At 36.9% G+C, this 11106-nt stretch overlaps 1 long non-coding RNA gene across 2 annotated transcripts; it reads right to left on the bottom strand.

Moving 5' to 3' along the window:
- Positions 1-4493: 4493 nt before the first annotated feature.
- LOC309717334 lies at positions 4494-10640 on the bottom strand. 2 transcript variants are annotated; one of them, XR_014279663.1, is made up of 5 exons: positions 10509-10623; positions 8626-8770; positions 7537-8165; positions 6537-6701; positions 4494-6459 (listed from the first exon to the last, which is right to left on the bottom strand). It is a non-coding gene; the product is annotated as an uncharacterized lncRNA (long non-coding RNA). The 2 variants fall into 2 exon arrangements; XR_014279662.1 differs by having other exon boundaries at positions 7537-8770; positions 10509-10640.
- Between the last annotated feature and the right edge of the window lie 466 nt (positions 10641-11106).

Below are 11106 nucleotides of genomic sequence, written 5' to 3'. Positions count from 1 at the left end.
TTGGAAACAATTTATCCACTTCAAGGGTGTGAGTCAGCAGTCCCCGAGGAGAAAGAAGTAGCAAATTAAACTTAGTTGCTAATTATGATTGATGTTAAGGACCAAAAGACACCCCCCCACCCTGGACATATTGAGGAAGGTGGGTGGAAGCACACAACTATCTAAAAGAAAACTACCGGGATCTGGGTATGAGGAATGCGGAGTAATTTTCCTTCAAAATTCTTACATTGTTAGGGCTTGTAGACTCCCAAAACTGCAACCATAAAAAAGCCTGTAGTATGACAGAAAGCCAGATCAGTATATGAATTACAGTGTTTCTCACGTGGCGACGCTTTTGCCAGTGCATTCTTTTCATGTCAGCAGAAAAACGTATAAACTTAGAAAGTTCACAGAGTGCAGAATCCACAGAATTTCTCTGTATGGATTTCATAAGACCAGAAACGACCACAATAAACCCCAAACGTCCTTCAAAACAGCTCAGGTCTTTAAAACATTTATATTGGTAAGGAAAACTTTCAATGTTTTTAATGATTCAGCAGACTGAAAATTAAAAGAGATGATGCTGAAGATGACATTTTGGAGGTATCAGGTGTAGCACTTGTATAGTTTACCATTAGCAGTTTCTATTACTGCTTGTCAGAGCCAGACTTCAAAGGGCAAAATCTAAAACCAGCAGCCCTGGACGTGCCTGAAAGATTATCTTAAAGTATGCTTCTAGCGTTTACTTTTCAGAGGAATTTTTTTTCCTTCCTGATTGTTTTGTGTGCATATTTTTCACATTTATGCATTGAAGATGATCAAATAAAATCTATTATTAGACAAAGATATAAGTAGATGTAAGTAAATAAAAAATATAGTTTTAAATGAAGAAGCAATTCATGCCTTCAATTTCGATTTAGCACAACAAGATTGGAGTTCGGTGTATGAAGAGTCAGATGTGGACAAGGCTTATGATAATTTTCTAGATATTTTTACTATGTGGTACAATAAACATTGTCCTGTAAACGAACACATGACAAAGAAAAAAAAGATAAAAAGTCCTTGGCTCACAAAAGGAATTATTAATGCTTGCAAAAAGAAAAACAATCTGTATAAACAGTTTATCAAAGTAAAAACAAAAGAAGTGGAACAAAGATATAAAGCATATAGAAATAAATTGACTGATATTATAAGAACGAGCAAACAACTTTATTATAGAAGAAGATTATATGAAAATAAAAACAATATAAAAGGAACTTGGGATGTGTTAAACAACTTAATTAAACAAGGATCTTCTGGAACATCATATCCTGAATATTTTACTGATGCAAATGGTGAAAATCACAACATGAGTAATATTGTCGATGGGTTCAATAAATTCTTCATAAATGTTGGCCCAGAACTAGCAGCGGACATCCCGTGTCATAAAAATGAAAATATCAGTTATATAAAATCAAATCCCTTTTCACTGTTCCTCTCAGCTACAAATGAGCAAGAAGTAATAAATATCACATTAAAATGTAAAAGTAAAGTCTTCAATGGATTATCATGACATAAATATGTCTGTAGTTAAACAGGTTATTCTGAATATTGCTAGTCCCTTAACATATATCTGTAATTTATCATTTCAGTCCGGTTGTTTTCCAAAAAAAATGAAAATTGCGAAAGTAATACCACTATATAAAAGTAATGACAAACACAGTTTTACCAATTATAGGCCTATTTCTCTACTGCCTCAATTCTCAAAAGTTCTAGAAAAACTTTTTAATTCAAGATTAGAAAAATTCCTTGAAAAACATCAAATAATAAATGTTGGTCAGTATGGTTTCAGAACGCAAAGAACCACTTCAATGGCGATAATTGAGGCAGTAGAAGAAATTACTGATACACTGGATAAAAATAAATATGCAGTTGGTATTTTTGTTGATCTCAAAAAGGCCTTCGACACAATCAATCACTCAATTTTACTGGATAAATTGGAAAGATATGGTATTCGAGGGAAAGCTGGTAACTGGTTAAAAAGTTACCTAACGGGTCGGGAACAATATGTTAGCATAGGGCATTACCATTCAGAGAAACTTGGTATTACATGTGGTGTTCCCCAAGGGTCAGTGTTGGGACCAAAACTTTTCAATGTATACATAAATGATATTTTTGATGTTTCTCAAGTACTTAAACTCATACTGTTCGCAGATGACACCAACATATTTTTCAGTAGCGATGATTATACTGATCTTGTAATGACCGTAAACAGGGAGCTAAAATTAATAAAAAAAATGGATGGACATAAATAAATTATCATTAAATATAAATAAAACTAAAGCAATGTTTTTTGGTAATTTAAAATATAATATAGAATTACCAATTATCATTGAAGGTGTACCAATTGATAATGTGAGTGAAAACAAATTTTTGGGAGTTATAATTGATAACAAAATTTCATGGAAACCCCACGTCAGACACATAAAAACCAAAATTTCTAGAAGCCTCGCAGTTTTGAACAAAGTGAAACAATTCCTTGATAAAGATGCACTTCGTACTCTGTACTGTACCCTGGTTCTTCCATATCTTACATATTGTGTGGAAGTGTGGGGAAATACATATAAAAATACAACTAATCCATTAGTCACAGTACAGAAACGAGCACTGCGTATTATTCACAAGGCTGGTTATCTAGATCATACTCACAAATTCTTTCTTCAGGCAAAGTTACTTAAATTCCAGGATCTGGTTAATTACAATACATCCATAATTTTTTATAAAGCTTTTACTAAACTTTTACCGGCAAATTTACAAACTAGATTTGAAATTCGAGAAAAGGTTTATAATGTGAGAGGCTTTGGAGAATTCAAATTACCCAGAACTCGAACAACCCGTAAAGGCTTTTGTGTGTCTGTATGTGGTGTGAAAATCTGGAACAGTCTGAGTTTACAATTGAAACAATGCAAAAATATTCATAGATTTAAATTTCTCTACAAACAGTTGGTCTGGTCACAGTATACTCAATGATGGGTTTTAGTGTGCTCTGTAATGTCTGTCCTCTTACCATTGCTGGTATGGATTCCAAAATAAAAAAATAAAAAATAAAGTGTGCGTATGTATGTACATATATGTACTTGTGTGTGTAGATATATATGTATGTATATGTATGTGTGTTTGTTACTTGTAGTTATTACTGCCTGTTACCTGTGGTAATGCAATTTATAATTTATATATTCTGTATTCAGTTATGAAGGCTCTAATTGTTGGTTGCGAGCTGCCGCTTAGATGCTTGTATGTTCCCGGAGCTGTTGATGGGTCTGTATGCAATGATGGGCGTAGCTGCGGGAAATGTATTGTTTTTTTTGTTGATGAGTGAGTATAGGGGTGGGATTTAATAAGTTTTCTTCGTCCCACTCCTTTTTCAGGCAATTTTTGTTTTTTGTTTTGTGTATTTTATGTTCAATATAGGTATTTGTTGTGCCTGAAAATGAATAAATAAATGAAATGAAATGAAATTGGCCCTGTGTGAAAAAGTGACTGTCCCATAAACCTAATAACCTTGGCAGCAAGAACTTCAATCAATTGCAGCCTTTCATATTGCAGTGGAGCAATTTTTGGCCCACTCTTCTTTGCAGAATTGTTTTAATTCAGTCACATTGGAGGGTTTTTGAGCAGGAATGGCTTATTTATGGTCATGCCAAAGAATGTCAATCAAATTTAAATCCAGACTTTGACTAGGCCACTCCAAAACCCAAAAAAATTCATGGATCCATCATTTATGGCAAGCTTGGTCCTAAAGCACCAAAGCAACCCAAGATAATCACACTACCACCACTATGTTTGACTGTTGGTATGATGAACTTTTAAAGCATTCCAGTTTTCACTTAAAACTAACTTTAATTAACCTTAACTAAAACTAAGGTTAATTAGTTTTAAGGTTCATTCGAAGGCATAACATACATTTTCATTGCTATGCAGATGAGCTGGATTAGCATCTGCACTCAGAAAAATAAAAGGTGCCAACTGGAACCAAAAGTGGTTCTTTAGACTGATGCCATAGAAGAACCTTTTTTGGTGCCACAAAGAACCTTTCAAACAATGGTTCTTTGAAGAACCATTTCTTTCAGTGGTTCATTGAAGAACCTTTAAAGGTGCCCCAAAGAACCATCAATGAACCTTTTTAAAAAGGTCCTTCAAATGGTTCTTTAAAAGAACCATTTTAAAGAACCTTTTTTGAGTGGTTCTTTAAAAAACCATTTTAAATCTTTCAAAATAAAATGCATCATAAATTGAATTTGAGTAGGGTAAAAATAAATACGAGCACAGCATAGACATATATTAATGGTTTATTGTCATTTTGTAGTTACCAAAAGACAAAAAGGCATTTTAACCCTCAGCACAACATCACTACTAATACATGTCACATATTAGTGTTTTAAACAGTAATAATTAAATATATTTGCTATACTATAAATAAATATATATAAATACTATAGCTACAGATAAACAATAAATGTATTGTTGTGTTAATTAATAAAACATCAGAAAGTGATAAAACACATTAGAAATAGCAATAGCTTCATAACAGACCAATAAATCAACACATTTTCATCAGCAGATGTTTGCATGTTCAGTAAAAATATTTCAACAACAAGTTTATGATTAAAATGATCAATGAACTTTAGCATTACGCTATGTAATGTACGTTTCATGTTGTACTCATGGTCTTTTGTTAGTCCAGTTTAGGATAATGTCTCTGACGTATGTTTCATATCAAATACAGGGAGTGCAGAATTATTAGGCAAATGAGTATTTTGTCCACATCATCCTCTTCATGCATGTTGTCTTACTCCAAGCTGTATAGGCTCGAAAGCCTACTACCAATTAAGCATATTAGGTGATGTGCATCTCTGTAATGAGAAGGGGTGTGGTCTAATGACATCAACACCCTATATCAGGTGTGCATAATTATTAGGCAACGTCCTTTCCTTTGGCAAAATGGGTCAAAAGAAGGACTTGACAGGCTCAGAAAAGTCAAAAATAGTGAGATATCTTGCAGAGGGATGCAGCAGTCTCAAAATTGCAAAGCTTCTGAAGCGTGATCATCGAACAATCGAGCGTTTCATTCAAAATAGTCAACAGGGTCGCAAGAAGCGTGTGGAAAAACCAAGGCGCAAAATAACTGCCCATGAACTGAGAAAAGTCAAGCGTGCAGCTGCCAAGATGCCACTTGCCACCAGTTTGGCCATATTTCAGAGCTGCAACATCACTGGAATGCCCAAAAGCACAAGGTGTGCAATACTCAGAGACATGGCCAAGGTAAGAAAGGCTGAAAGACAACCACCACTGAACAAGACACACAAGCTGAAACGTCAAGACTGGGCCAAGAAATATCTCAAGACTGATTTTTCTAAGGTTTTATGGACTGATGAAATGACAGTGAGTCTTGATGGGCCAGATGGATGGGCCCGTGGCTGGATTGGTAAAGGGCAGAGAGCTCCAGTCCGACTCAGACGCCAGCAAGGTGGAGGTGGAGTACTGGTTTGGGCTGGTATCATCAAAGATGAGCTTGTGGGGCCTTTTCGGGTTGAGGATGGAGTCAAGCTCAACTCCCAGTCCTACTGCCAGTTTCTGGAAGACACCTTCTTCAAGCAGTGGTACAGGAAGAAGTCTGCATCCTTCAAGAAAAACATGATTTTCATGCAGGACAATGCTCCATCACACGCGTCCAAGTACTCCACAGCGTGGCTGGCAAGAAAGGGTATAAAAGAAGAAAAACTAATGACATGGCCTCCTTGTTCACCTGATCTGAACCCCATTGAGAACCTGTGGTCCATCATCAGATGTGAGATTTACAACACAGTACAGTACAGTACACCTCTCTGAACAGTGTCTGGGAGGCTGTGGTTGCTGCTGCACCCAATGTTGATGGTGAACAGATCAAAACACTGACAGAATCCATGGATGGCAGGCTTTTGAGTGTCCTTGCAAAGAAAGGTGGCTATATTGGTTGCTGATTTGTTTTTGTTTTGTTTTTGAATGTCAGAAATGTATATTTGTGAATGTGGAGATGTTATATTGGTGTCACTGGTAAAAATAAATAATTGAAATGGGTGTATATTTGTTTTTTGTTAAGTTGCCTAATAATTATGCACAGTAATAGTCACCTGCACACACAGATATCCCCCTAAAATAGCTAAAACTAAAATCAAACTAAAAACTACTTCCAAAAACATTCAGCTTTGATATTAATGAGTTTTTTGGGTTCATTGAGAACATGGTTGTTGTTCAATAATAAAATTATTCCTCAAAAATACAACTTGCCTAATAAATCTGCACTCCCTGTATATGTCATATCAAAACAAGCCCACACCTGCAGTTGTTTCAGTTTTTCACTGGTGTTTCCTGTCAGCTGGTCAACCTCACATCCATATCAGCCAACCAAATGACAAGTTCCTCCCTTTGTGCTTCAAATCCCTCCCACTCTGAGACAAGGAGCTGAAAGAGATAGAGAAAAGAGTCAATTATAAAGAAGAGAAAAGTGAAACCCTCCTCAGAAGGTCTGACTCGCATACCTGCAGTTGACCTGTGATGGACTCCAGTTTGGCGTTCACGTCATCCCTCGCCGATGCCAACAGCCGAGTCTGCAGGGTGCCCTGGAAGAGCTCAGTTAATGTTCGACTCCTCCTGGTCAGGCTCTCCAGCTGGATGAGCCGAGGTCTCCCCTCTCGCCGCTGCCTCTGAACACAGAAACACAAATTGCATCTGACGCAGGAGGTGCAGATTTTTTTTGCTATTCTTTTCTAAATCCAGGCTAGATCACGTGGAGGTATTTGGAAAACTTTTTTGGCCAGCGGACAACTGTTGTCTTGCAGAAAGTCAAATCAAACATATGCGATACACAATCAATTCACAAGAACACATAAAAAAATAAGTCCAGTTCTTGCCTGATTTCAAGTGAAATCTGCATCAAAACAGGGTGACAGAAGTAAAACGAGAGCACAAAGCCTCACTTTTTACAAGCCTGCTATTACAGTTCTCCTCTATGCAGACGACTTTCCTGTTTTCAAGGCACAACTTGGATCTGCTGTACGAATCTTATGGATACACACTAAATGAAACAATAGTGTGCATGACTCCAGATTCTGATCCCTCATCCTAATATGGTCCCAACATAGCAACAGCAAGAAAGCAAATGTTGAGGCTTCAAAATACAAAGTCCATAAACCAATGGCTGACATGGGTTTTATCATAAGGGTGATAAATATACAGATTTCAGTCTGTCTTAGAGATTTGATGTTCATTTACCTGCAGATGCACTATACGTGCCTGCTCCATGGTTTTTCACGCAATTGAACCACATATTTTAGAAGCCAAAGGTTCAAATTAGCTGGGAGCAGCTTCACTTAATTATAACAGTGGTTTTGTTAGGAAAACAGTTGGATACTAAATTGCATTGACCTCAACGGCTAACGTATCTAGCTAATCGCTACTGTTAGCACAACATTAACAGCAAGCTACAATGACGAGTAACAAAAACAAAACAGTAATAAGGTTTTAATGAAAATGTTTTACCTTTTCTAACAGTCCCAGAATCCACAGCTTCAAAGTCCAGCAGGTACTGAAGACTTATCCGTTTCGCTGTCACCGTCCGTGAGTTTTTTTTCCCGAAGGTCAAGGCCCGCCGCTCGCACACTCTGTCTGCGCATGCGTATCCCAACGACTGACCCCCTCCGTCCGCTCCCGGGAGGTTATAGTATGACGTGTTCTGACGTCTCTCTCTCTCTCCCTGTCATTTATTTGGCTCGAAACACATATTAACAAATTGATCAGTGATGAACAACTACTCAGATCATTTACCTAAGCAGTGCGCTTTGTCAAAACGAAGTGTGTGTCCATTACACTGACATTCTGTTCTGCAGTTGTTATTTACTTGTATTTTATAATTTGACTTTACATACTGCTGGGTGGTTTGTAAAGTTTATTATTATCATTATGCTATATTTTCAAAAATATATAATAATCTCAAAAGTAATGCCTTGGAGTAGAAAATAGTAATGCTTTATTAAAATTTAAAACTAAAGTACAGTATTTGAATGTGTGTATTGTGTCTATTGTTTGCAATTATTTCTAACTTTTATTTGAATATTCAGTTTCCTACCATCTTCTCTTAAAGGGTAATTGCCAGGTATCCCGCCCTTCCCCTTCGCACACACATGCACACAAAGAAAACACACAGTATAATTCACAGCCTCATTATAGTGAATAAATATTTATGCCATTTACACCATCAAACTTAGATTTGATAAAGAACCTTTTGTTCTTTAAAGAACCATTTGTAATAGCTGAAGAACCATCCACAAAATAAAAAGGTTCTTTGACGTATGATGGTTCTTTAAAGAACCATGAAGACATCTGAAGAACCATTTAAGAACCATAATTTTTCTGAGTGTGGGAAAGTTCCACAATCCTAAATGAAATAAAAAAATCATGTAACACAGCAGAAAGTAAACATTCTCTATCCTAATAATCAACACATAAACAAAACTGTGGTGGCAGTGGGAAGTTTTAAAAGTGTGTGTGAGTGTTTCTGTTTTATCGCCTTGTATTTAGGTGTCACTGCAACACATTGTAAAGACTGGTGGTGATGTGTGTTTAACTCACTTGGTATGTCACACATGGAGCAGGGATTGCCAGACTCATGGGCTGCATCACGACTGGCCAGAACGGAGCAGACACTTCACATAGCAGTAAACACATCAAGACCCAAGGTCAGCTACTTGACGTCAGCCTCCGCTTCACTTCTCTGCTGCTTGGAAACACAAACGCATGAACACACTTATGCGAATGCGCGCACACACACATTTTATGCATGGAAATCACTCTTAAACTTGTACATGTATACACACTCCATGCTGTAAAGATGCTCTCCAGTCACCTTTACGTCTTATCTCTCGCATAAACACGCTATTTGCTGTCCTTTATTCATAGGTTGGATGCCATTGTACATGGCTGATGTGAGCAAGCGGTTGCCATAGAAATAAGTGGAGAAGTTTCATAGATTAAACCAGAGTGACAGTGACTTACTGTGAAACCCCAGCTATTTAGAGGGAAATGAGTCCAGTCACAGGAAATGGCTTTTTGCGTGGAAATGAAGTGATCAGTATTAGGGGAATGCCATACATTAGTTTAAGATTTATTACAGAAATGATGGAGAGACTGCACAGTGAGGGGGTCGAACATAGATATAAACTCCATGAGAGGATAGAGCACTTATCACAAATTACAGTAATGTTTGTTGACCATTCTTCTATATTAAAAAAAAATAAGATCAGCAGTTTAAAAAAAATTCCATAAAGGCAATAATTAGAGAGAGAAAGAATAGAGCACAAATGGAAAATGTCATGCTCGCGACATTACAAATAGAGTTTGTAGTTTCCTACCTCTAAAATATTAATGCAAGTATGAATGCCAAATTGTTTTTAATCACAAAATAGCAGAGTAATTAAAGGAAGTGTCTTCAAAGTGAGCTATGAACTGCAAATTAAAAAAAAAAACATCTTAATGTTTTCAAGAGGTAAACACTGTTTGCAAATGGCTGTTTAAAAAAACCCCCAAAACAATCCTAATGCTAACTCAACTAGTTCAGTGTGTGGTGCGATTTACAAGATAGCTCTGTACAGCCTGCAGAACCAGCAGTGCTCAGCAAGCATTAAGCATTTTGAAGCTTGAGTTATGCTTCCCATGAAAATGAATGCAAATCAAAGTAGTCTGCTGTTGAGAAACAACATGTTAAGTTGTAACAAATAATAAACACGGACACAAAACTCAGAGGAACTCAAAAACCATGCGACAAAAGCCATATATATGTATATGTTCATGACTTAGATCCAAACCTAACAAGCTGAACGAGCTTGACTGCACAGATCTGGCTTTGGCTCTACAAACCATTTTAAATTTTATATCCTTCTTTGCAACAATATGTGTCTCAGCACATCTTCGTATTGACACAGTGAAAACTGGAAAAAACACACGCTCACCTGTATTAATGAATAGAGTTCCTCAAGATAAGACACGTTCACTTTTTTAAATTGTAAAAATGTGAATTTTGTCACTCTGGTCATTAAAATATGTTTTTTTGCACCAAACTGACTCCATACAAATCCTTTTATTTACAGATTTGTGTACAGTATATATATATTGATTTATACATGAGATACCATTTCATACACCACCATTATGAAGCAAAGCTCTTAAAAGAAACTGTTCAGTGAGTACAAACACATCATATCCAGTCAAAGAGAACAATACATTAAAATGACAGGAACAGTCATAATATATAATCTGCTCACCAGGTTGGATAACAGATACACACTCTATCTCTCATAATGTATGGATGTTTGTATTTACCGGTACTTGTTTTTTGTAGGACTCTCGAAATGACAACAAACAACTAAGAGATATATAATGTGTAAATTAACACTGCAGACTCACTTAGCATCGTAATCACTGTCAGACTTTGCCAGATGTTATGTAAGTAATCATACCATTAAGTGTTTTCTCTGCCATAGTGGGCGATTGCCTCTTCCTGAAGCCTGTTGTTTGTTGGTTTTGCTGTTTGGCTGGTATGGAGTGGAAAAAATGCAAAGTGGTAAAAATATGCAAAAATAGTATTTGTAGTGGCTACATATTACAAGTCCAGAGCAGTATTTGGTGGAAACAGTTCAAAGTCATTGTGCTGACAAACTTTCCCTTGTTTCTTTGCTGACTCTCCAAGAGACATGGGAACCAGATGATGAGAGGCTGCGCTGCTGCCATGTAATCCCAGAATTCATCTGTGTGGCATCCATGTCCACTGATTCACCCCGGCTCTGTTTTCAAAGGCACACGTTCAGGCAGTAAATCATGCCACTGGTGTTGTCAAGATACTCAAGCATTTCTTTCAGTTGGGATTTACCTTTCTTACTGTATCGTGTCTCCTAATCAGTCCGCTTTTTTTTGCTCTTGCAATCCACCACATGCATTCAACGCCAAGCCTTTGCTGAGCGAGATTGTGATCCCCATGGCTCACTGGTGTTACTTTTATGTCCCTGCTGAGAGTATTGATGAGCTCTGGCAGCATCCAGTCCACAAAGGCACAAACAT

This window comes from Aulonocara stuartgranti, assembly GCF_965226115.1.
Source record: "Aulonocara stuartgranti genome assembly, chromosome: 11".
NCBI lineage: Eukaryota > Metazoa > Chordata > Actinopteri > Cichliformes > Cichlidae > Aulonocara > Aulonocara stuartgranti.
This window is presented reverse-complemented; position numbering and strand designations above follow the sequence as displayed.